This window comes from Sorex araneus, chromosome 6 (assembly GCF_027595985.1).
Source record: "Sorex araneus isolate mSorAra2 chromosome 6, mSorAra2.pri, whole genome shotgun sequence".
NCBI classification, from domain to species: domain Eukaryota; kingdom Metazoa; phylum Chordata; class Mammalia; order Eulipotyphla; family Soricidae; genus Sorex; species Sorex araneus.
In genome coordinates, this window is record NC_073307.1 from 70937013 (window position 1) to 70964959 (window position 27947).

Below are 27947 nucleotides of genomic sequence, written 5' to 3' on the forward strand. Positions count from 1 at the left end.
TAATGTTACTTGTGATTCTTGCACCATTACTAATTGTATTACTGCTGATACTACTAACGTTTTGTTACTGAAACAACCTTCCTTTGTCATGTTACCTGTAAAAATGAGTGTACCTTGGCATGCAGAATGATCTGAAGCTTTATTAGAACAAGTAGTTTTTGAGTTGAGCCGTACAAAAAGATTTCTAGGTTTAATGATTGCTGGAGTTGTGGCCCTGGTTACTTTAATTGCCACAGCTTCTGCTGCTGCGATGTCTTTAGTACAAGAAGTTAAAACTGCGGAATATGTTAATCAATTAGCAGTAAATGTTATGTCCGCACTTCAAACTCAAGAAGATTGGGACCAAAAGATAGAGCAAAAACTAAACACCTTGTTTGACACAGTAAACATTTTAGGGGATAAGCTACAACGCTTTGAAACCCTGCAACATTTGCGCTGTCATTATGAATATAACCATATCTGTGTCACACAAGCCTTTTATAATCAATCGCAATTTTCATGGGATAGAATCAAAAACCATTTACAAGGTATTTGGCATAATGAAAATTCGTCCTTAAATTTACTTAAATTACATATGGAAATTAAGAATGTACAAAATGCCCATCACCTCAATACCGACCTGTTAAAAAATGCTAAAACTATTGTTCAATCACTTAGAAGCCAATTTCTGAACATTAATCATTGGATTTATTCTCTATTGGGATCTGGGCTTGGAATTCTTGTTCTATTGATATTTTGTTTTGTATTCTGTCTGGCATTCACTCTTATCCTGAGAAGGTTAAGGACCCTTTTTGTGTCCTCTAAACGCTTACAATTGGAACTAAGAGATCTGGCCACTAATAAATAAAAAAGGGGGAGATGTGAGGGAACTACAGAAAGTGGGGCTTCTTTCTGTCCTTTCTGTGACCCCCTGTGCCTACGTGCCTGCTGGCAGGGAATCTGGAAAGCTTCCCGCGTACATTGACCCATGGAATCCGGGAGGAGTCCTTGGAGGAGATGTCACCAGCGTATATCTGAAGGAGGAATTCTTCAGATGTACGGGGCGTCTTGTAGTACGTTAGAAGGAGGAATTCTTCTGACTGCTGTGAGAACAGACAAGAGACAGAACAGACCCTCCTCTGTAATCTCTCGTGCCTTCCCCTCCTAAGCACAACCGCATACCACGTAAATTTGTGACTAACCTTCTCGGGCTAAGATAACAGTGCCTACGTGACTAGCTATGTATATAAACCCCCTGCTGAAAGAATAAACTTGCCTTCAGCCCTCAAGCCACAAGCTTGCTGTTGGCCCCTCAGAACTCCTGTCCCGGCTGCATTCTTGGAGGGCTGGACCCCGACAACATATAAACAAGGAACCAGACAATAAATTAATTCTTTAAAAAACATAAATAATTGCTTCAAAAATAATTAAGTTACTTGAAATAAACTTAACAAGGATGATAAAAGACTTCTACAGGGGCCCGGGGAGATAGTAAAGCAGATAGGGCGTTTGCCTTGCACACAGCCAACATGGGTTCGATCTCTGGCATCCCATATGATCCCCCAAGCACCTCCAGGAGTTAATTCCTGAGTGCAGAACCAGATCTAAACATTGATGGGTGTGGCCCAAAAAAAGTAAAAAAAGAAAAAAAAAGGATTCTACATCAAAGACTATGTCACTGTTTAAAAAATAAAATATACCAGGAAATAAAAAAGATAAATATCTTCTTGAATATGTTCATAGATTTAAAAATTAACATTTTTAAATTACCAACATACCAAAGTATTACAAATATGCAAAATAATTTCTTCAAAATTCCAACATCATAATTCATTGAAATAAACATTACTGATCTAGGTAATATGGAATACATATGGAACAAAAAAGACTCTGGTTAGCTGAAACAGTCCTAAGTGGAGAAAAAGAGCAACATCACAATCCCTGTCCTTAAACTGCCCTGCAAAACTATAAAGATAACGTATTATTGGTATCAGAGCTGTAATTGAAGATGCATGGGATACAATTAAGATTCCAGCCATCGGGGATATGGCACCTCCAACAGGTCAACCTGTACCTGTGGGGCGAGTGCATCAGCAGCGTGATGGTGTCTTCAGGCTTCCTGATACCTCAAAATTGCAGCTGTGCCTTTGCCCAGATCTCAACAACGTGGAACCAAGTTTACCAAGAAATTAAATGGCCAAAAGTTAAGTGTGTGGGATCTACACCCACAAACCCCCTCCAGCTCAGCTATCTCAGCTGTACAAGCTCATTTATTGGTCTTATTTCAAAGATCCATGGGCTGGAATATAGCACAGCTGGTAGAGCGTTTGCCTTTCATGCAACTGACCCAGGTTTGAATCCTCCATCCCTATCGGAGAGCCGGGCAAGCTACCAAGAGCATCCCGCCTGCACGGCAGAGCCTGGCAAGCTAGCCATGGCATATTTGATATGCCAAAAACAGTAACAAGTCTCTCGATGGAGATGTTACTGATGTCCGCTCAAGCAAATGGATGAACAATAGGATGACTGTGCTACAGTGCAGTGCATTTAAAAGATCCTTAAAGAAGTCTTGAAAGAGATCGAAAGCCACAATCAATCTCGGACCCACTCAAAACTGAACAGACTGAGGTAAACTGTAGGGGGGCGAGTTGGCCTGGTGCCTGCCCAAGCAGAGTCCAGGCAGCCACGTTCTCCCACAATCCAAAATCACCGCCGTACCCCTGGCTTTACTCCACCATCTCAGGACAGACCTTACCAAGATATAATCTGCTAAAAATTCTGGTATTCAGGTTTTATGACTGAAATCTCTAGGCTTTCTCAGAGTTGGGATGGGCTACCTCCTCCCACCTCCCTGTGCTACCAGAAGCCTCGACAGTCACATCCACACCCCAAAGCTGCCACCCAGTTGAAAAACTACTCCAGCCTTACCATCCCAATAAAATACCAAATTCCCTGAACAAACACTATGATCTCATAGGACCTGTATTGCAAACTATAAAGCACAGAAGGAAAAGGGGAGAGAGAGAAGAAGGATAGTGCCTCCCATAGAAGGAGGTTGTGGGGGATAGGGGTGTTTGGAATGGTGGTAGGAAAACATTGGTGGTGGGAAATGTACACTTGTGGAAGGATTGGCGCTGGATCACTGTATGACTGAAACTTAATTATGAACAGCTTTGTAGTGGTATATCTCACAAATATTCAATTTAAAATGCTTTAAATAGTAATGTGGAGATCGTGCCCAATTCAATCATCTTAATCAATGTCTGAATAAATAGCAGTACTCCTACATTATAAAAAAATAAATAATAAAATAATCACAAAAGATCCCAGCAACAAATCCATTCATATAGGGAAAGTTGAATTATGCTGAAGGCATCATGTGCATAAAAAGGAATGTAGAAAATTTCTTCAAGAAGTGGTGTTTAAGATAATGGGAGAATTGATCCACAAGACTGAGGCAGGAGGTGTATGAGGGATAGTTCTTAGAGATTCTTGGAAGAGTGAGGGGTCATTTGGTCCTTGAGCGGGGGATGGTGTGGTGTTGGAATTATATGCATAAGTGATCACTATAAATAGTATTGTAAACCACAGAATCTCAATCAAAAATGATGTTGGAAAAATGGAATGGTTCGTTACAAGAGACGATAACTGGATCACTATCTCACACGTCATATCAAATTAATCTTTACATGGATCGAATAATTATATTTTAGAACCTAATCAAGAAATACACTGATGGAACATAGGCATGAACCTCATAATGTTGGTCTGGTGTGGTGGTGGTGGGGGTGGAGAGCCTAGGAAGATTGTTCAAAGAACTGGAGCATATGCCTGGAGTATACAAGACCCCAAGTCTAATATTTAAGCAGCACCATATCAGTAATCTCAAGCATTGAACCATTTGTCCTTCTTGATAATATATCAATAGTCCCAAGCATTGAATTATCTGTCCCTTTTGGATGACTAAATATCTCTGACAGAGTCCCCTAAAATCCCCAGCACTGACTGGGAGTCCCTAATTTGTGTGTGTGTGTGTGTGAGTGTGTGTATGTCTCAGGTTATCTTCAGCAATTTGTGTCCATTAGTAATTGATATCTATAAAACAGTCTGTAGCACTGTCATTCCATTGTTCATCGATTTGCTTTAGCAGGCACCAGTAATGTCTCCATTTTGAGACTTGTTACTGTTTTCAGCATATTGAATACACCACAGGTAGCTTGCCAGGCTCTGCCATGCAGGCAGGATACTCTTGGTAGATTCCTGGGCTCTCCAAGAAGGATAGAGGAATTGAATCCAAGTCGGTCATGTGCAAGATAAATGCCCTACCTGCTATGCTATCACTCCAGTCCTGAAATTTATATAAAAGGTAAAATGATCAGATGAGATTTTAAAAGCTTCTAAAATAAAAAAAAAAAACTATAAGAGTTTTTTTACAGACTGAGCCTTGTCAGTAGCGATTGCTAAGCACAGACCCGGGAATAAGACCTGAGCACCACCAGGTGTGGCCCGCCAAAACACAAAGAACAAATGCAACGGAAAGTATTATTAAAACAAAAGCCATCACACTTAATGGCAGAAAATGAGAGAATATTTTAAAAAACTGAACAACAATATCAAAACACAGTCCCATCAAAAAAGAAGAACTGGGTAGACATTAGACAGAAAGGTACATATATCTTGACCAACAAGCCAACAGACAATATGAAAGCATTCATTATAACTTATTATGAAGGAAATATAAAGTAAAACAGTGAGTTACTGCCTTACTTGTATGAATCACTTTATAATAAAGATTAGGAACAATATCTAGTGTTTAAAAAAGGAAACCTCATATATTGTAGGTCAAGTTTCAATTTTTCATCCTCTATTAAAATAGTATAAAAATTTCTCAAAAAAACATATAGAAAGCCTATATGGTACAGGAATTCCATTCCTTGAACATACAAAAATATATTAAAAATATATTTATTCCTATATTCATTGTAGCTCTATATACAATAGCCAAGATACAAAAGCAATCCAAATGCTCTATGAGAGATGAGAAAATAAAGATATATAAGTAATGGGATAGCATTCAGTTGTAAGAGCACATAAAATTTTCCTAGAATATTGGAGGAAATGGAGAGAAATAACACAGAAGAAATAAAACAAATGCCAGATAATTGCAGTCATATTTGGTATATAAAGAAAGAAATCATAAGAAGGCACATATCAGTAAAAACAATAATAAGTGCTAAAAAGATAGAGGGAACCAAGTAGACTGTAATGAAGGGGTATTAGAACTTTTTGGTAAGCACTGTGTTTTAATATGTGTGATATGCATGTTATCTCAATCACTGTCATTACTGTCATCCCATTGCTCATTGATTTGCTCAAGCAGGCACCAGTAACGTCTCCATTGTGAGACTTATTGTTACTGTTTTTGGTATATCAAATATGCTACGGGTAGCTTGCCAGGCTCTGCTGTGCGGGCAAGATACTCTCGGTAGCTTGCACAGCTCTCCGAGAGGGGCAGAGGAACCAAACCTGGGTCTGCCACGTGCAAAGCAAGGTCCTGAGTTATCTCAATAAACTAAAAAAATTATAATTTGCATTTTCCAACATTTTCTAATAAAGGATACTACTGACAGTTAAAAAAACATTTGGTAAATGATAAAACCCAATATAATCCCAAATGGATTCTGGATGCATACCAATCCTTCTCTCTCTCTGATTTCTAGTGATAAAACATAAATAGATTTTCAATGTAGGGTTTGGTGGTAAAGAAATTAAAGGACATAATCTATAGCCACAGAATACTGTACGAAAATTAGGTCCCTGCATCATTATAAAGCTAATTTAGTATATCACTTGACAGTGAATATCTGCTGGGGATATAAGGTGACTCAGGAGGACTGGAACTGCACTAGTGATTCTCAGTCAACCTGGTCAGCAATGCAGTTCAAAGCATGAGTTTGCAGCGATACTCAGGGACTGTAGTGGCATGGGGACCTGACTCACTCAGCAGTGCCGAGGAACTCCTTGGGCTGCTGGGGACCACGTAGTGCCAGGAATCAAACTAAGTGGGACACATGATAGGTATTGGCCATAACCATTGTACTACCTCCTGACCCTGCATTTGAATATCATTATTTAAAAATTACTTCTATACCACTGAGGGATTGACAGCAAAAAATTTATACAGCATCTAAACTATCTTTCATTTTTAAAGTCAAAATATTTACTTAAAATAAGTACCTAACCAAAGTGTAGTAAACTAATGGCAAGAATATGAAATTTGAGTTTAGATATCTTAGCCATATTGGTTTGGGGGCTGGAGCAATAACACAGTGAGTAGGGTTTTCGCCTTGCACGCGGCTGACCTGGGTTCGATTCCTCTGTCCCTCTTGGAGAGCCCAGCAATCTACTGAGGGTCCTGTCTGCACAGCAGAGCCTGGCAAGCTACCCATGGCATATTTGGTATGACAAAAATAGTAAGAAGTCTCACAATGGAGACGTTACTGGTGCCCACTCAAGCAAATCGATGAACAATGGGACAACAGTGCTACAGTGCATGTTGGTTTCAGCTAATTTTGAGTCTTTGTCTTAGTATCCCAGGTGAAAGATCTATCTAATATGCTGTATGCATTATATACTGTTATATATCCTACTATAACAAGGGACTATATAATTCCTTTTATTGGCATAGAAGTATATATGTACTTACTGACATTTTAAATCTATAATTATAAATTAGGGCTTCCTTTTAACACACAGAAAACATTTAAAATAGTTCTGTTAGATAAGGGAAGACAGCTGAAGTAGAAAGTATATGTCAGATATATGTGAGGACCCGAGTAATATCCCTGACATTCCTAGCCCTTGAACACTTGGCAGGTGTTTCTATGGAATCCAGGAAGTGCTGAGGCAGTCATGGCAACTCCTGAGCACTGTCAACCCAGGAAAGCATCTTCATGTTCTAGCAGTGAGCCGTGAAGCCTATACTTTTTTTCTGGGGGTTATTCCTATAATTTTTTAAAGGTTTGTGTGTGTGTGTGTGTGTGTGTGTGTGTTTGATGGTGTTTTTATTTTTTTTAAGTTTGAGCACACTCAAATATGCTCAGGACATATTTCTGACTTTGTGCTCAAGAATCACTCTAGTGGTTCTTGGGGGCCCACATGTGTTTTACTGGAGTTTGAATGTAAGTCAGCAGCAGGCATGGCGAGTGTCCTACCTGAGTAGGGGACCAGAGGTTAAAATAGATGAGGCAAACAGGATGGGCAGTGTATGGGAACTTTCTACCAGAAAGCTGACGCCCAGAATTGTAATACTGCCATTTTAGGGGGGCTGTGACTGTTCCTAGGAGAATTCTTCTAGATTCTCCTAGAAGAATCTCACCTTGAGAAAGCATCTTAACAAAGATGTTTATCCCAATATACTTAGGCCCTACGAACATGTAAGAGTCTAGGTAGGATCCAGGTTAAAATAATTAGGCATTTTAACAAAGAATATTGTCCTTCCCCATCTGGCAACTACTGATTCTAAGCAATAGATTTTGTCCACAGAGCACAGTCGAGGCTCTCAGTGTGGGAGGCTATTAGGCCCTGTCCTGATGTTCTCTCTCTTATTTACTTCTTACACATTCCTACTGTTCACCCAGAGCAGGTCCCTGCCACAATACTATTTCTCTACACCGACCAAAACTTATTTTTAAAGATTCCATAACAAAGCAGGTGAATTTAGTCTTGTAAGAACGCATTTAAATTCACTGCTTGTAATTAACTATTAAGCCACTGACAAAACACACATTTTTAAATGTATTAATACTATTTCTTTACAATCAAGGAACTTTCCCATAAAAGCTCATAATATGCTAAAGAATTTTAAAAGCAATGAAAATCATTAGCAAGAGAAAAAATTTCTCTTTTTCATATATTTAAATTTCTCGATTCTTAACAATATAACCATAACCATTTATAGTTATAGCATGTGGAATTATCTGTCTTTACAGCTAGCTTTATGACAACTTTAACTGTGTCACAGACAGCTCATAATCAGTTACTAATGCTTGTTCATTACTAACGGAAAGTGAGTGCTACTTTGTGAGAGCTGCTCCTGGCACAGTGCTTTAGAGAGGCCTCTGCAGCACATGTGCACCAGACAAGCATGTGTCCGAGCACATCTATCCACCTATGTTGAAAAAAAATTAAAAATAGTAGAGATTTTTCTAAAATATTAGATACAGAATGATAAGGGAGTAATACATGAAGGGAATAACAACCAACAAAAAACAAACAGATCTGAGACCGGGCTGGAGAACTAGACTTAGTATGATGGGGAGAGATAGGGAGCTGAGAGGGGAGCCCAAACCATGGTAGAGGGAGGCAGACACTCTGGTTGAGTTGTGGTGTTAGTCGGTTGTGTGCATGCAACCCAATCATTAGCAGTATTAGAAATCCTGACCATGAAATATCTTAAAGCATACATTGCACATAAGTGAGCAATAGGAAGACCTTCACTTACTGACCATCTGCCAGAAACAAGGCAGAATTGCATGTGCTTAAAATGCATCACTTTGCATAGTTAAATAATTTCAAATCTTTGGGATTTACTATTTCTATTACCTCTAATATTACCATTATTCTTTCTTCAGAAAGGAAATATAGTTTCAGACTGGACAGAGGGTTAACACAAGAAGACATATAATATTCTAATCTATATATTGGACAGAGAGTCTCTTGCTCACATGCCTGGCTGTCCTCCCTGGGGCTCCTCAGAGGGGATGGGCTCCAGCTTCCCTCCCCACCCCAAGCGAAGCTCCTGGCGGCCGAAGACCACCTGAACCTAGCTGCAGCCATGCTGGAGGCCCCTCTCCACACGTTCAGACAGGCCTCATGCATGAAGGTACCAGCAGAGGAACCCAGGTGTGTGTAATCCCATCAACGGCCAACATCTGGAGAGACTTAAAAGCAAGCTCTCAGAATCTTTAGCCTACTTCTCCCTCTGGGAGAAACTGGCAATCCTCTGAGAGTTGCTGCCCCCATGGGACAGCCTTGCAAACTCCCCATGGTGTATTCATATGCAAAATCCAGTAACAAGCTGGATCTCATTCCCCTGACCCTGAAGAGCCTCCAGTGCAACAACATTAGGAGGGCCGAGTCGAGATAGACTTCTAAGATCTCAGGGAAAGGATGAAATGTTACTGAGCCTGCCTGAGATATCGGTGATTAACGGGATATCGTGATTGTGATCGTGATATATTGGACAAATGTTAAGTTTCTTCTCCTTTATACAGTTGTTAATTTAATTAATTGATTAATTTAGGCTTTGGGGTGAAAACTGGCAGTTCTCAGGAAACACACCTGGCTCTGCACTCAAGGGTCACTCCCAGTGGATGTCAAGGGACCATACTGGACTGAACCCCGGGTGCGAGGGAATATCCAGCTTCAGTGCTCTCTCTCCATTTTTATATGTGTAGTTTTAAAATTTTTATCTTGAGAGATTATAACTTACAAAGTGATTTATAGTTGAATTTCAGGCATACAATCTTCAAAACCAAACCCGCCACCCACCAGTGTCAGCTTCCCTCCCTAGAGTCACTCCAGTTTTCCTCCCATGCCCCAGTCAACCTCCTTCGATGGGCAACATTTTTGTTTGGTTGTTGTAACTTGTATCTCATGATGTTCTTGGCTTAAGGAGTAGAGTTAGTAAATTTTCTCTGAAGGTTTGATAGAACTAGGCTGTGCCCAACCAGGGCTCTTGTCATTTGGGAGATTCTTGATTTGTTTCAGTTTCTTTGATTGTGATAGTTACTGTTCAGGTTTTGTAATTCCTCAATGTTCATTTTCTGAAGTTTAAATAATTATAAGAATATATCCACTTCTTCTAGGTTCCCCAGCTTTATAGCATTGTTTATAGTAATGTATCATATACTATTTTGAATTTATGAAGGGTCTTCCTTTTCATCTCATCCAATTTATTTGGGGATTTTCTTCCTTTTAATCTTTTCATCTCTTATCCAATTTTTTTTAGTTGTTTAATTTTCCTACGGGCATAGCTAAATTTTTTTTCTGCTGGAAAATTCTTTTTTTAAAAAAATTTTTTATTAGTGAATCACCGTGAGGTGCAGTTACAGACTTATGAACTTTCGTGCTTGTGTTTCAGTCATACAATGGTCCAGTATCCATCCCTCCACCAGTGCCCATTTTCCACCACTAATGGTCCCAGTATCCCTCACACCACCACCACCCTGCCCCCTCCACCCCACCCCGCCTCTGAACACGAAAACTAGCTGCAGCCATGCTGGACACGAACAAGAAAACTTCATGTTTTCTGACAGCTACAGAGTATTCCATTGTGTAGATGTACCAAAGTTTCTTTAACCAGTCTCAAGTTTTTTCCAGATTCTGTGGCAGGGCATTCCCTCCTGGGCTCTCTCTCCTTTTGGGTGTTGTGGTTTGCAATAGAGGTATTAAGTGGCCATCATGTTCTGTCTACAGTATACTTTCATCCCACATCTCCCATCCCAAGTGGGCCCTCCTAGCACCCTTTACTTGGTGGTCCCTTCTCTATCTGAGCTGCCTTTTCCCCAGTATGCGAGGCCAGCTACTAAGCTGTGGAATAATCCTCCTGGTACTTATCTCTACTATTCGGTGTTAATCTCCCATTCTGTTACTTTATATTCCACAAATGAGTGCAATCTTTCTATTTCTGTTCCTCTCTTTCTGACTCATTTCATTTAACATGATACTTTCCATGTTGATCCACTTATATGCAAATTTCATGACTTCATGTTTTCTGACAGCTACAGAGTATTCTATTGTGTAGATGTACCAAAGTTTCTTTAACCAGTCATCTGTTCTCGGTTTTTTCCAGATTCTGGCTATTACAAACAGTTCTGCAGTGAACATAGAAGTGCAGGTATAATTTCTACTACACTTTTTTGCATCTCTGGGATATATTCCCAGAAGTAATATTGCTGGATCAACTGGGAACTCAATTTCTAATTCTTTGAGAAGCGTCCATACTGTTTTCCAAAAGGGCTGAACCAATAGGCATTCCCACCAGCAACTGAAGGAGAGTCCCTTTCTCCCCACATCGGCACCAACATGGGTTACTTTTGTTCTTTTGGATGCGGGCCAGTCTCTGTGGTCTGAAGTGCTATGTCATTGTTGTTTTGATCTCCATATCCCTGATAATCATCAGGAAGAGGAGCATTTTTTCATGTGTCTTTTGGCCATTTGGATTTCTTCCTTGAGAAAGTTTCTGTTCATTTTATCGCCCCATTTTCTGAAGGGGTTGGATGTTTTCTTCTTGAGGAGTTCAACCAGTGCCTTGTAAATCCTTGATATTAACCTCTTATCAGATGGGTAGCACTATAGCACTGTCGCACTGTTGTCCCGTTGTTCATCGATATACTTGAGCAGGCACCAGTAATGTCTCCATTATGAGACTTGTTGTTACTGTTTTTGTCATATCGAATATGTCACAGGTAGCTTGCCAGGCTCTGCAGGATACTCTCAGTAGCTTGCAGGGCTCTCTGAGAGATATGAGGAATTGAACCCGGATCGGCCTCGTGCAAGGCAAACGCCCTACCTGCTGTGCTATCCCTCCATCTGATGGTTATTCTGTAAACATCCTTTCCCATTCTGTAGACTGACTTTGTATTCTGGTCATTGCATATTTTGAGGTGCAGAAATTTCTCAGTTTAAGGTAGTCCCATTTGTTTATCTCTGTTTCCACTTGCTTGGCCAATAATGTGTTACCTTTAAAGATGCCTTTGGGCCTAGCTAAATTTTTGTTTATCTTCTTTATTCTTTAGAAGAACTAGCTCCTGGTTTCATTGACTTTGTTTTGTTTTGTTTTCTTTATTTCTGTAGTCTCTTGCCCCCATGCCTGACTGTCTTCACTGGGGCCCCTCGGAAGGGGTGGGTTGAGTTTCTCTCCCCACCCCGAGTGGAGCCCCAGCAGTCGAAGACCTCCAGAACCCAGCCACAGCCATGCTCAAGGCCTCTCTCCACATGTTTGGACAAGCCTCACGCATGAAGGAACCGTCAGAGGAACCCAGGTGTGTGGGACCCGGGTCAGAGATTTCCAAGGCTGTTCAGATCAGGACTGGGCCTCTTCTGCCCATATCCCCCATTTTTCAGTATCTAGGCGGTCACACCCAGAACTACCCCCACCCCCAACCATATAATCGCATCAATGGCTAGCATCCAGAGACTAAAAAACTAAGCTCCAGAAGCACGCAGCTGTTTTGTGGCCGTGCAGCATCTTATAGCCTAGTTCTCCCTCTTGGAGAAACTGGCAAGCTACCGAGAGTTTCTTGCCCGCATGGGAGAGCCTGGCAAGCTCCCCGTGGTGTATTCATATGTCACATACGGTAACAATGATGGGTCTCATTCCCCTGACCCTGAAAGAGCCTTCAATGTGGCACCATTAGGAAGGACAAATAAAGAGAGACTGCTAAAATCCCAAGGCTAGGACAAATGGAGACGTTACTGAGACCGCTCGAGAAAATCGATGATCAATGGGATGTTGATGATGATAATGAATTTCTGTAGTATTGATTTCTGTATCAGTTTCCACTATTTAGTTCTTTCTGCTTCTTTTGGATTCATTTGTTGTTACTTCTTCAGGTTTTTGAGATGTGTGTTTTGTTTCTGATTTGAAATTTTTTTCTTAACATAGACCTAAATTGGGAGAAGCCCCCTCCCCGCCCCCTGCCCGCCTCGGCTCAGGGCTTCTCCTGAAGCCCCTGCCTGGCACCTTTCCGCCGCCGCCGTCGGATCCTGACCAATCTCCATCCTGCAGAATTCATTCCTTCGAAGAACTCCCTGATCATCTTAGTTACTACATGCTAATGCTCAACTAACCCACCCTATCCTAACTTCACGAAAACTGTCAATGAACACATTAACTTGCACACAAAAGTCCTCTGTCAAAGGAGCATAGCCCAAAATCTTCAGTTGACGTTCCTCCCAAGCTAACGAGAGCTCCAGACAGTAAAGCCCATAACATCATGAAGAAACAGAGAAAATCCCCACCACCAGGAGAGAACCAAGAAAACATCTTACTAACCTCACCAGCGACCTCCCAGAAACACATCCTCCTCTCAGATAAAGAATTCAGAGAGGAAATTGTCAGGATGGTTCACGAAATCAACACAAATGTGGAACGAACACCCAATAAATTAAGGGAGGATATGGATGCAGCGTTGGAACGCTCCACCAAGATAATCCAGGAACAAATGAGAGCAGAAATTTCAAAGCTACGAACAGAAGTCACACAACTAAAAGAATCAGTAGATGAAATGAAAAACTCCGTAGGAGCCCTCAGTAGTAGAATGACTACAGCCGAAGACAGAATCAGTGAGCTTGAAGATGAACTACACAAAGCATATAGACAACAACAAATAATGGCAAAAGACCTCAAAATGACTCTAGAGCGAGTTAGAGTCCTAGGGGATGACCTCAGGAGAAACAACATAAGAATCATGGGAGTGCCGAACCACAAGGAACCAATCCCAATGAAAAAAACACCATTAAAGACATCATTGCTAAAAAATTCCCAGAGCTAGAGAATGCGGACATCCAGATACAAGGAGTCCGAAGGGTGCCAGCTAAAAGGGACCCAAATAGAAAATCTCCAAGGCATATCATAGTCAGAATGAGGGATGCCGTGGATAGAGACACAGTACTGCAAGCAGCAAGATCAAAGAAGGAGATCATATACAAAGGCGCACCCCTCAGATTCACAGCAGACCTATCAGAAGAAACCCTCCAAGCCCGAAGACAATGGTGGGATATAGTGAAAAAACTTATTGAAATGAATGCCTCACCAAGAATACTCTACCCGGCTAAACTCTCAGTTAAACTTGAAGGAACCATACATTATTTCATGGACAAGCAACAGCTCAGGAACTTAATAGACTCAAGACCAAACTTAAAAGAAGGACTCAAAGGGCTACTATAAGACAAGAAAAAAGACATATAAGAACAACAAACCCTACAGAAAAATGACACAAAATCCCATGACAATAATTTCTCTTAATATTAACAGGCTAAATGCACCAATCAAGAGGCACAGAGTGGCAAAATGGATTCGGAAACTAAACCCAACTTTCTGCTGCCTACAAGAAACACATCTGAATAGTCAGAACAAACACAGACTCAAAATCAAAGGATGGAAAACAATCCTGCAAGCAAACAGCCCCCTCAAAAAAAGGCAGGGGTGGCCATACTAGTATCTGATAGCATAGATTTCAGGCTGAAAAAGATCAGAAGGGACAGCAAAGGTCATTTTATATTCATCAAGGGATATATACAACAGGAAGAAATCACACTCCTAAACGTATACGCACCTAATGAATGACCAGCTAAATACTTAAAAGAACTCCTAACAGAATTTAAGGAGGACATAACTAGCACCACGATAGTAGTTGGAGATTTCAACACTGCCTTATCACCTCTGGATAGATCGACAAGAACAACACTCAGCAAGGAAACGATGGCCCTGAAGGAAGAAATGGAAGATACAGGGCTAATAGACCTATACAGGGCTATATACCCCAAAAAGAAAGAATACACATTCTTTTCCAGCGCACACGGAACATTTTCCAAAATAGACCATGTTCTGGGCCACAAGTTATACCTTCATAGAATTGGGAAGATAGAAATTGTATCAACTATCTTTTCAGACCATGATGCACTGAAGATGGAAGTTAATCATGCACAGACGCGGAGGACCAAATCAAACACTTGGAAGTTAAACAACTCACTATTGAACAATGAGTGGGTCACGGAGGAAATCAAGAAAGAAATTAAGAGATACCTCGAAACAAATGAGAATGAAGACACAAGCTATCAGAACCTATGGGACGCGGCTAAAGCTGTGTTAAGGGGAAAATTTATAGCTCTCCAAGCCTTCCTCAGAAAGGAAGAAAGGGCCTATATAGATAGCTTGACTTCGCAGCTCAAGATCTTAGAAGAGGACCAGCAAAAGGAGCCCAAACCAGATCGAAGGAAAGAAATAATAAAACTTAGAGCAGATATTAACGATATGGAAACCCGAAAAACAATCCATAAGATCAATGAAACAAAGAGCTGGTTCTTCGAGAAAATAAATAAGATTGATAAACCGCTAGCAAGACTCACAAAGAAAGAAAAAGAGAAAACCCTAATAAACAGAATCAGAAATGAAAATGGGGACATCACAACAGAAACCAAGGAGATTCAAAGGATCATCAGAGACTACTTTGAAAGTCTGTATGCCACGAAGCAAGAGAACCTAAAAGAAATGGACGCATTCCTTGACTCCTACAATCTCCCAAGACTGAGCCAAGAAGACGTGAAATACCTCAATAGGCCCATAAATATCAAGGAAATCGAAACTGTAATCAAAAGTCTCCCCAAAAACAAAAGCCCAGGTCCAGACAGATTCACTGGTGAATTCTTCCAAACATTTAAAGAAGACTTGTTGCCAGTTCTCCTCAAGCTTTTCCAGGAAATTGAAAAGACAGGAACCCTTCCGAACAGTTTCTACGAGGCACATATCTCCCTAATACCAAAAGCAAACAAAGACACCACTAACAAAGAAAATTATAGACCAATATCCTTGATGAACACCGATGCGAAGATCCTCAACAAAATACTAGCAAATAGAATCCAACAACTCATCAAAAAGATCATACACCATGACCAAGTGGGATTCATCCCGGGGATGCAAGGATGGTTTAACATTCGGAAATCAATCAACATAATCCATCACATCAACAAAAGTAAAGATAAAAACCATATGATCATATCAATAGATGCAGAGAAAGCATTTGACAAGATCCAGCACCCATTCATGATAAAAACTCTCACCAAAATGGGTTTTGGAGGAACTTTTCTCAAGATAGTCAAAGCCATCTACCACGAACCTAGGGCAAGCATTATCATCAATGGAGAAAAACTAAGGGCTTTTCCTCTAAGATCGGGGACAAGACAAGGATGCCCACTCTCACCACTTCTCTTTAATATAGTATTGGAAGTATTAGCAATAGCCATCAGGCAAGAAAAAGATATTAAGGGGATTCAGATCGGAAAGGAAGAAATCAAGGTCTCACTATTCGCAGACGATATGATGCTATACCTAGAGAAACCTAAAAGCTCTAGTAAGAAACTCTTAGAAACAATTGACCTATACAGTAAAGTTGCAGGCTATAAAATCAATACCCAAAAGTCCATGGCCTTCCTATATGCAAACAATGAGACAGAGGAAAGGGACATGAAAAAAGCAATCCCATTCAAAATTGTGCCCCAGAAAATCAAATATCTTGGAATCAGCTTAACTAAAGAAGTAAAGGACCTCTACAAAGAAAACTATATAACTCTACTCCATGAAATAAAAGAGGACATGAGGAAATGGAAACATATCCCCTGCTCATGGATAGGGAGAATAAACATTGTCAAAATGGCAATACTCCCAAAAGCATTATACAGATTTAACGCGATCCCTATAGGGATACCCATGGCATTCTTCAAAGAAGCAGAGCAAGGAATCCTGAAATTTATATGGAACAATAAACGCCCACGGATAGCTAAAACAATTCTTGGGAAAAAGATGATGGGAGGCATCACCCTCCCCAACCTTAAACTCTACTACAAAGCGGTAACAATTAAAACAGCATGGTACTGGAACAAAGGCAGAGCTGCAGACCAATGGAACAGGGTGGAATATCCCCACACACAACCTCAAATGTATGATCATCTAATCTTTGATAAAGGAGCAAGAGATGTGAAGTGGAGCAAGAAAAGTCTCTTTAACAAAGGGTGCTGGCACAACTGGACAATCACATGCAAAAAAATGGGCTTAGAACTCGACCTGACACCATGCACAAAAGTCAGATCAAAATGGATTAAAGACCTCAACATCAGACCACAAACCATAAGGTATATTGAAGACAAGGTCGGCAAAACCCTCCAGGATATTGAAGATAAAGGTATCTTCAATTATGACACGGAACTAAGCAATCTAGTAAAAACAGAGATCAACAAATGGGACTACATTAAACTAAAAAGCTTCTGCACCGCAAAAGATACAGTGACCAGAATACAAAGACTATCTACAGAATGGGAAAGGATATTTACACAATACCCATCAGATAAGGGGTTGATATCAAGGGTATATAAAGCACTGGTTGAACTCTACAAGAAGAAAACATCCAACCCCATCAAAAAATGGGGTGAAGAAATGAACAGAAACTTTACCAAGGAAGAAATATGAATGGCCAAAAAGCACATGAAAAAGTGCTCTACATCACTAGTCGTCAGAGAGATGCAGATCAAAACAACCATGAGATACCACCTCACACCACAGAGACTAGCACACATCCAAAAGAACAAAAGCAACCGCTGTTGGAGAGGATGTGGGGAGAAAGGGACCCTTCTACACTGCTGGTGGGAATGCCGGCTAGTTCAGCCCTTTTGGAAAACAGTATGGACGATTCTCAAAAAACTAGAGGTTGAGCTCCCATTTGACCCAGCAATACCACTGCTGGGAATATATCCCAGAAAAGCCAAAAAGTATAGTCGAAGTGACATATGCACTTATATGTTCACCGCAGCACTGTTTACAATAGCCAGAATCTGGAAAAAACCCGAGTGCCCTAAAACAGATGACTGGTTGAAGAAACTCTGGTACATCTATACAATGGAATACTATGCAGCTGTTAGAAAAAATGAGGTCATGACGTTTGCATATAAGTGGATCAACATGGAAAGTATCATGCTAAGTGAAATGAGTCAGAAAGAGAGAGACAGACATAGAAAGATGGCACTCATCTGTGGAATATAGAATAATAGACTATAAGACTAACACCCAAGAATAGTAGAAATAAGAACCAGGAGATTGTTTCCATGGCTTGGAGGCTGGTCTCTCATTCTGGGTAACTCAGGGAAGGGACCACCAAGTAAAATGTGGTTGGAGGTCATGTGTGGGAAGGGTGAGGCGGGCGGAATACAGACTAGAGACTGAACACAATGGCCACTCAACACCTCTATTGCAAACCACAACACCTAATCAGAGAGAGAGAACAAAAGGGAATTCCCTGCCATAGTGGCAGGGTGGGGTAGGGGGAGACGGGTCTGGGGAGGGGGGGAGGGATGTTGGGTTTACGGGTGGTGGAGAATGGGCACTGGTGAAGGGATGGGTTATTGAACTTTATATGGGGGAAGCATGAGCATAAAGATGTATGGATCTGTAACTGTACCCTCACGATGACTCTCTAATTAAAAATAAACTAATTATAAAAAAAAAAACATAGACCCAAATTGTTATGAATTTCCCCCTTAGGACAAATTTTGCAGTATCTCATACATTCTGATAACTTATTTCATCATTTTCATAGCTTTAAGGAATCATATTTCTTTGATCCAGTTATTATTTGGGAATTTTTAATCAGCTTCCAAATGTTAAAGACTTCTCCATCTTTTTATGCTTAATTTCTACTTTTATATCATTTTGGTGTCAGTATATATTATAATTTCTATATTTGTAAATTTATGTTTGTTCAAGTTACTTTATTTTTTGATATATCTAGGACATTGTTCCATGTGCACTAAAGAAAATATATACTCGGGGCTGGAGCAGATAGGGCATTTGCCTTGCACGCAGCTGACCCGGTTTTGATTCCCAGTAATCCATATGGTCCCCTGAGCACCGCCAGGAGTAATTCCTTAGTACAGAGCCAGGAGTAACCCATATGCATTGCTGGGTATGACCCCCCCCCAAAAAAAACAAAAACATAGAAAATATACACTCATCTTTTGGGGGATGGAGTCCCCAATTATATAAAAACTAATCTAGTTCTAACTCCTTACTGAGATCACATGTACATCAACTGGTATTCTGTCTGGTACTCTTTCTTTCTATCAGAAAAAGTGTGTATTCACCAGGAGCTGCCCTGATGGCTCTCTCTCTCTCTCTCTCTCTGTCTCTCTCTCTCCTCTGTCTTTCTCTCTCCTCTGTCTGTCTGTCTGTCTGTCTGTCTCTGTCTCTGTCTCTGTCTCTGTCTCTGTCTCTGTCTCTGTCTCTCTCTCTCTCTCTCTCTCTCTCTCTCTCTCTCTCTCTCGCTGCCCAGATTCGGTGGTCTTGGGCTGCTTCCCCACCCAGGGCGGCCCATGCTATGGGCAGATGAAGGAGGAAACGAGGCCAAGCTGGTTGATGATCAGTTGATGTTTAATCCATTCTACCCACGTGCCTGTTGCAGTCTCACTGCGCCCCTCATTCTAGTCTCACACTGCCCATCTCCTCCTGTCTCTCTCGATCCACTCTCCTTGCAGCTTCATTTCTCCATGTGCCTTCTCCTGCATTCTTCTCCTACATTCTTTTCCCTCTGCCCCCTTTGCTAGTCTCTTCATGTTCCAACTTGCTTCCTGGTTTTTCTCCTGCTTCTCTCTCCAACTCTCCACAATCAATCCGATGCACACCACACCCAGGCCTGTAGCAAAATAAACATATCAAAAGGATTCAAAGGTCCTTTCTCAAAACTGCCTAAGGGTGTTTCTCCTCTCCTTAGTCCAATAACTTAATTCACATCTTAGTTAACATCTTAATTCTACTTCTTAATATTAGTTATTTTGTATGGACACAGTAAGAGATATATTGAGCTTGTAAGGTGACTCTTCTAAGGACGTTTCACCACAGACTCAGACTACAGTACTCAGGCCAGATTAATCATTCCTAACCCTAGTAGGGTCTGAATCTAGTTATTGCTTTTGGGATCATGACAGAATTTGTCCATGATCATGCTCTTAACTTAGAGTTAAGTATTATAGCACTTTGGCCAGGGCCATTTTGATGCCAGGGTAGCTCACTGCTTGCCCTGGGTCCATCCAGTCCCTTGTCAGGACCCACTTTGGCAGTACTACGAAGTAAGGGCAACTGAGGCTTAAGTCGAGAGAACAAATGGCTGGGGTGAATATCATTTAGAGTCAATTAACTCCCAAGTTACAAAAACATAGCATTAACTGTCTTTCTGTGTCCATACAAAAAAGACATTGCTCTGAATTAATTATGCAAAGGACTTAAGAAGAAGAGAAAAGTAATATTTACAAGTTAACAGAGTACAAAGAAAAAGGTTACAAATAAACACAGAGGAATAGGAGCACTGTGATGAGAGCAACCCAATAAACCTGAGCTCCCTGTGGCAAGGTGGAAAGGACAAACCAATGTTTACCTACACAAAAGTATAATCTCCCACTACTACTATGTCTTTGCCGATGTTTATTTGGGCTTGTGATAAGAAGCTTTATAAACTTTGGTGCTCCCACATGTACCATATATGTTGATAACAGTATTTCTTTATATATTTTCACCTTACCAATAAGTAGTGGCCCATACCTATATCTACTTCTCTTAGATTGAATGAAATTTTTATGGCTGTTCTTGCTTTTTTTTCCCACCATTGACTTGTATGATTGTTTTCTCTACTTTCACTTGGACCAGAGCCTACATTTGTCCTGTGGATTTAGGTATATTTCCAATAAGCAACGATAGATGAATTTTTGTTTCCTGATCTATCCAGCTTCTCCAATCCATTTCATAGGAGATTTTAGTTCATTAACACTCAAAAAGATTTTTCATTTAAATGGCTGTGTTTCATAGTTTGACACAAATATCTACAGTACTTGTATGCCTAAGGTTTTATTACTTTTTCAAATCTGATTGACAGATTTGAAGAAAAGTGATCTCTAGGTCGAAAGTTTCTCTCATTCAGTAATTTGAATATTTCATTTCACTGATTTCTTGCTTGTATGATATTGTGGGAGTTCTGTTATAATACTTAAATTATTCCCCTTGTATTTCATGCTTTTAGTATTCCATCTCTCTGTTGGTTTTTACCATTATGATTATTATGTGTCTTGGTGTCTTTCTGAATTATTCTACTTTGGTCCTAAAATCTTAACACAATCCTCTCTACAAATACTAGTGAAGTTGTCAGTTATTTTTTTCTACGAGTAATTCTTCCTCTATCTTTTTTTATCCTCTCCTGGTATTCTTACCAGTCAGAGACTATTCCTCTTGATGTTATCCACTAAGTTTTTTACATTATCTTCCATTGTTTTGCTTCTCTTTTCTGTTTCTATGTTATTATAAATACTTGATTGCATTTTGTCTTTAAGTTCACTGATATAGATTCTGTTATTAGAGTTGCCATTGTATTCATTAACTCCTTTTATTTTTTACATGTCTCTTTTGTAATTATTCTGTGGTTATATTTAATAATTTTTCCAGTGATTGCTTAATTTCCATTACTATTGGTGAGAAGTTTATTTTAGGTCATTCCTCTAGGGGTATGAGAATTTTGCTGGTGTTGAGAACTTGTTTTGTCTTTGATACGGGTCTGTCAGTACAGCTGAAATCTTTATTTCCTCGTTGTCCCTAGTGCTTTGTGAGTGCTGATGTTGAGCTTTAAATTCCTGATTATTTGAGTACTGATCTGATGCATTATTTAAAACTAAGAGACAACTGACAATGATCTGGTATTTTATTTCCATAACCCTGCAATTTTTAATTCCAGTGTAATGAAAAGTGATAGGTCTAGTCCCTCCCAGTTAGTTACTAGAGCTTTTAGGATGTCATTCTAGGACAGAATTAAAATCCTTTACTTTATCACCAGCCTCAGTTTGTTGGGTGGATAAAGTATAGTAAAATTTTTACAGTTATGAATTTTAGTGTGTCTACTAGAACCATTTTTATTTGTATATTATCTTCACTCATGAAAGTCCAAGGGCTGACTGGAAAACAGAGCATGGTGTAGTAAGGTGCTCCAAAATCTGAAGGGTAGGAGAGGTGCCTCAGAGTTTGTGGTATCAGAAAGGTCTAGAGGCAAGATACCCATACACATTTGATATGGTTTTGAGATGACCCTTAGTCATGGAGGTCCCAGGGGATGGCTGGGGGAAGAGTATGGTGCAGATGAGGTTCTCCAATTCTTGGATATTGGGGATGTGTGTGTGTATGTATGTGTGTGTATGTGTGTATGTGCATACTTAAGACACTAGAAAAATACCTACCCCTTATTTCGTGGGGCTGGAGCAATAGTATAATGAGTAGGGACTTGTCTTCCATTGTATGTGGCCAATCCATATTCAAACCCTTGCACTCCATCTGGTCCCCCAAGCCTTCCAATAATGATTCCTGAGTGCAGAGGCAGAAATAAGCCCTGAGCACCACTGGCTGTGGCCCTAAAACAATAAAAATGTGCAAAAATTTAATAATTCACATAACAGTTACGAGCTATACTTAAAAGTAACCCTTATCAAAGAACAGAAAGCCTGTAAACATTTGAAGGTCGGATTATTACAGTTAGCAAAGTAAGTAAAATGACTCATTTATTCATTACTACTGAACTTCCTCTGACGATAGAAGCAATTGCATTTATACTAAATTAAAATGAAAAGTAAGCCTTTATGACTGAAACACAAGCATGAAAGTTTGTAGGTCTGTAACTGTACCTCACGGTGATTCACTAATAAAAAATATTTTTAAAAGTTTTTAGTAGTATTTCATCTGGATTATTTTGAAAGAATAAAAGCAAACTAGGAAGAGATTATTACTGAGGCTAGGAGGCTGTTTGTTCTAGGGTAAGTGGCACAGGAAATGTTCATTTTGTCCTGACATGCCTGTATTCATCGAAATAGTCTCCAATCTGAAATTCAGATCAACAACAGAAAATATCAACCACTCCTTCATTTTGAAACACTCCTCTGTTTAGTAAGAGTTTCTTAGAAAGTTCTTTAATGATCAAACATTGAGTACCTCATTACATGAGAAAGCTTCTCATATATCTCCAAACACTTTCAGAAATCAAAATAACATATTGTTGCACGCAAATCAGTCTTCTCTGAGTTAGACTAATATAAATCATTCCAAGGCTCACAATACTTTTTAGGCAAAATTAAAATCTATGATGAGACATTTTTCTATAGCAGGGTTGTAGGATAACATGGAGTTTGTCCTTTTAGCCTTGCCACAGGGAACTTAGTTTACCTTAAAGCAATGTCCTTTCTGTATGGACACAGGAAGACAGTTAATACTGTGATTTGTAATTTGGGAGCTGACTGACTCCAATAATATTTACTCCTGGGCATCTGCTTTCTCAACTCAGTTGCCCTTAGTTCCTAGCACCCCAAAAGCAGGGTCCCGATGAGGGATGGAATGGACCCAGGACAAGCTGTTAGCTACTCTAGCATTGAAATGGGCCAGGCCAAAGCACCACAATACTCAACTATAAGTTGAGAGCATGGTCATAGACAAATGCTGTCATGATCTAAAAGTAACGAGAAGACTAGGACCCTGCTGGGGTTAGGAAGACTAACCTGGCCTGAGGACTGTGGTCTGAAATATATAGTGAATGTCCTGAGGAAGAACCAAACTTTTAGTCTGATATATCTCTTACTGTCTTCATACAGAATGACATTGCTAGAAGTATTAGAAGTAAATTTATTATAACTAATTAAGTGGATTACTAGCTGAGGAAAGAAGAAAGTGACACACCCTGGATGGGATCTGCCCTTAAGCGGATTTCCTAAATCTGGAGTAATCTCCTTAGATGAGATTTTGTTAATCTCATGGAGGAGTGGTTTTACCCCTCCTTGTTGATTTGTTAATGTTCAACCCACCTTTGTGTCACCACCCTATGTGACTGCCGTATAAACTAAGACTGTAAGAGAAGCAGAGGGCAGACACAGAAGCAGAGCAGAAGCAGAGAAAAGACACAGAAACAGAAGCGGGGAGAAGACAGAAGCAAGGAGAAGACACAGAAGCAGGAGAGAAGATACAGAAACTATAGAGAGGTCAGAAGAGACTAGAGGAGAGACAACAGAGACAGAGATAGAGAGACAGACAGAAGAGAGCACAGCAGCACACACAGAAGCAGAGCGCAAGGAGGAGCCATTCTGATCTGGTCCATACACAGCGGCTCAAGAGCCCTCGAACAACACAACACACATCACATCAGTCCTCCCGCATGCACGCCTCTGAAATCTTTACACAGAGTGTAATAAGTTTTACCATACAAACATGCACAAGACGGTAGCAAGCACTTAAAAAAGTGCAATTAATGTGGAGCCAGACAGTATAGGGGTTAGGGCGCTTGCCTTGCAAGCCATTGACACTGATATAATCTTTGGAATGGTCCCCTGAGCACTTCTGGAAATGATCCCTGAGCACAGAATCGTAAGTTAACCCTGAGAAATTTCAGTGTGGCACAATACCGTGGAAAAATGTGTAATTAAGCAATGAGAGGAAATACATTTAACATAAATGTAATTTTTGAAGTGCTCTTAAAACATGAGCAGATTTCTTTTGAACTCCAGATTGTTAAGGCCTCAAAAATTCCTGCAAAATTTGTCTTTGCTAATCATGAATTCAAAATGACTTGGTAGTTCTGAGTAAGTTCAAAAGTCATAATTATTTAAAGTATTGCTTTTGTTTTAATAATGCTTACTGTTTTAAAAATACTGCTATAAAACATTTATTTCTAACATATATGTTTTTGATGTTTATTTTCTTTTTCTTAGGCCACATTTGATGGTGCTTAGAGCTTACTCCTGACTCTGTGCTCAGGGATCACTCCAGCGGGACTTAGGGAACCTTACGTGTTGCTGGATCCAAGGGTTGAATTGGAGTCAGCCATATGCAAGGTTGTACTCTACCCACTGGATTCTCCATCCACTAGCATCAACTTTTATATGATCAGCATTTATTATTGCCTTTCACTTTTTTTGTGCCTCTTTTTTTCTTCCAGGAACCTTTCACAGAATAACTTTTCTGGAGTTATTTCAATGGCAGAAGGGAAGTAAATTTCAGAAGTAAAAAATAGTTGGCCTCAAATTTCAAAATTAGATGCCAATAATTTCCCAGCTGGTATTCTAAAAAACAAAAAGGCACAGAGAGTCATATTTCACAGGCCTCACATTTCTATGGACCAGAAGGCATAATCAAGTTTAAGGTAGTACACAGAATGTGTAATGGCATAAGTCCATCCAGTTTTGCTTTTCAGTCAGCCTTCCACAAAGTTTCCAGAAAGTTCAGTGGAGAAAGCACACCTTTGAAAATCAGTGTTAATTAGCACTGATGTTAACAGTACCAAGTAAATTAGAGTCTCACTATCTTCTATATAAGGGCTAAGCCTAAACTGAAAAGTAAATCGCAATAATGGAAATGTTATATATGTATATATAGTAAATGCATGCTTAAGAAATAAATTACATAAGCATTCATTCCAGAAAAATTTGATGATTTTCAATCCTTGAATTTTTTAGACCTTTGATCCTTCCTTTTGGTCAATGCATAGTGGGGAAAAGGCATGCAAAAGCAGTCCCTCATGGTGGGAAAAAGGCATGCAGATACATGATCATGATTGCTGCTTAGCCTTTTTGAATTTCAACATATTTAAAAGAAGGTAAATAATACTATCCAGTCACAAGATTGCTATATTCAAAGGGTAGCATATATAAGCATTGAGAATGGTACTTTCTTTGATAATACATTCTTGCTATTCTTTTCCAGATTCCTCTATTCTTGAAATTCCATTCTAACCACATTTCCAGTAATGTGAAAATGTCATTCTCTGTATAAAATTATAATTTGCTTGTTACAAATGCAATGCGTTAATAAAGCACATTTTTATTTCACACAGATTTTGAGGGTGGGTAATTAAAGAACTTCTTAATTGAATTCAAGAGTACATTACAAGGCTCATGATCAAGTTGGATTTATTACAGGAATAAAATATTTGTTCAATATATAGAAGACAACTATTGATATATCACATGAATATATGAAATATAAAAGAACATGCTATTATGAACAGATGCACAGAAAGCTTTCAACACCAACATACAATACCTGTTTATGATTAAACAGTGTAATACCAAAATAAAAACAAACCCATTCCAATGGAATAGAACTGAGATCCTGGAAGTAAATCCTCAGTTATATCAACAGTTACTTTATGAGAATTTATTCTGAGCATAAATTGGGGGAAGTACAACCTTTACAAAAAATAGAATAGGAGAACACGGCCGGCTCTCGGGACCGCAGAGGGTCAAGATCCCAGGGGGGCACGGAAGGCTACCACGTCCCACGGGTACAAGAAAATTCCCCAGGACATAGAGCTGGCCTGGAGCTGTTCTTTGATTCAATTGTTTCTATTTATGGTTCTAGATTAAATAAAGACAATGACATTCTTAAAGATTTACGTTTAAGCAAACGTTGGAAAGCCTGTAAAAAATGCTTGCCTACAGCAGTAAAACACGGGCACTCCGCGAAACCTCAGTCACACCAAGTATCATCGGGGGGGGGGGGGGGGCCAGGGCCTGTGGGGAGTGAGCATGTGCTCCTGCAGCTTTGATGGGGCCAATTAGAATGTGTGGCACGTGTTGGAAGTGGAATCAAGTTCTCCTGTGGCACGGAAGGTCTTCGACCTCGCAGTGGTTCTATCGTTGGAGCAGATACTGTCATGAATGAGTCTGAAGATCTGCTCAGCCTCATTGAAACACATGAAGCAAAACCGTTGAAACTTGAAGTGTATAATACAGACACTGACAACTGTCGGGAAGTGACCATTACACCAAACTCTGCACGGGTGGAGAAGGTAGCACAGGATGTGGCATTGGATATGGATATTTGCATCGAATACCTACTAGCCCGTTTGGAGAAGGAAGAAAATTTCTCTTCCAGGACAAATGTCCAGTCCAGCTGTGACTCCTCTTAAAGATGGGTGTACAGAGGTCCATCTGTCCTCGGTTAAACCTCCATCTTTGTCAACCCCAGGAACTACAGAAATTGGACCGAGTCTGTCTGGACTCTCTATCAGCTCCTCCCCCAGCTGTCAGTAATGTTCTCAGTCCCATTGTACCAACAGTTCCATTGTCACGAGTAACAGTCCCTTGCGTCTGTGCCACCAATGAACCCAGCTTCTACATTACCAGGTCTGATCCCTTTCCCAGAGGATGTCCTAACCTCCAGCCCTCCCCAGCCTCAACCTCCCCAACCACCCGTCATACCAGGTGCCAGCTTACCAGAGCTTGGACCCGGGTTTGCCACCTCTTCCTTCCTTGCCACCCAGAAACCTACCGGGTATTGCACCTGTTCGCGTGCAGTCTGAGTTCCTCCGTCCTGCCCTTTGGCTCCAGGGGTCTCTTCTGCAGCCGCCCGGGGGTCGCTGCTGTCCTCCCTGCCTCCCACCAGCAGCCCACCTGCTGCAGCAAAGGCAGACGCTGCCCCCACCCTCCCTGTGGATGTGACACCCCCGCGCCCAAGGCCCACCCCTGTGGAGGACAGAGCCGGCGAGTGGGCCCAGCAGTGAGAAGCCCGTGTGTGATGAGCGACGGACACCTGGGAGTCCCCGTCACTCACTCTGCAGCAGCGCGGGCCCACCCACGGAGGGTGTCTGGAAATGCAGACCACCGTGAGTTCCATACAGGGTTGTACTGTGTCTGTAGGCATCCTGCGAGCAATCTGGAGGGGAGAACTAAGCGAGGGGACATGGGCTTCTCTCCTTCCCAGCCAGGTGGGGCTGGCAGGCCGGGGAAGGAAGGTCAGAACGTGCTAGTGTTTTAAAACAACCAAAAAGAAAAAAAACAGAACAGAACAAAACAAAACGAAACAAAAAACCAATCTGGAACCAGAGCAATAGTACAGCGGGTAGGGCGTTTGCCTTGCACGCGGCCGACCTGGGTACAATCCTCGACATCCCACATGATCTCCTGAGCACCGCCAGGAGTAGCCCCTGAGCATCGCTGGGTGTGACCGAAAACCAGCAAACAAAATAAACAAAACAAAACAAAACAAAACAACCAATCTGTAAGGGTCGTTTGCTGTGAGGTTTCCACTGCCATTCTCCGGAGTGCGCCTTTGGGGGAGGGTTGACAGGGCACTCACGAGGCTCCCTGTCCCGGTGCTTCTCCTTCTGCAAGGAAAGAGGTGTTACATG

At 40.6% G+C, this 27947-nt stretch overlaps 1 pseudogene; it reads left to right on the forward strand.

The window, feature by feature from the left end:
• The first annotated feature begins 193 nt into the window (after positions 1-193).
• Positions 194-27320, forward strand: LOC101555185 (Golgi reassembly-stacking protein 2-like; annotated as a pseudogene).
• The last annotated feature ends 627 nt before the right edge of the window (positions 27321-27947 follow it).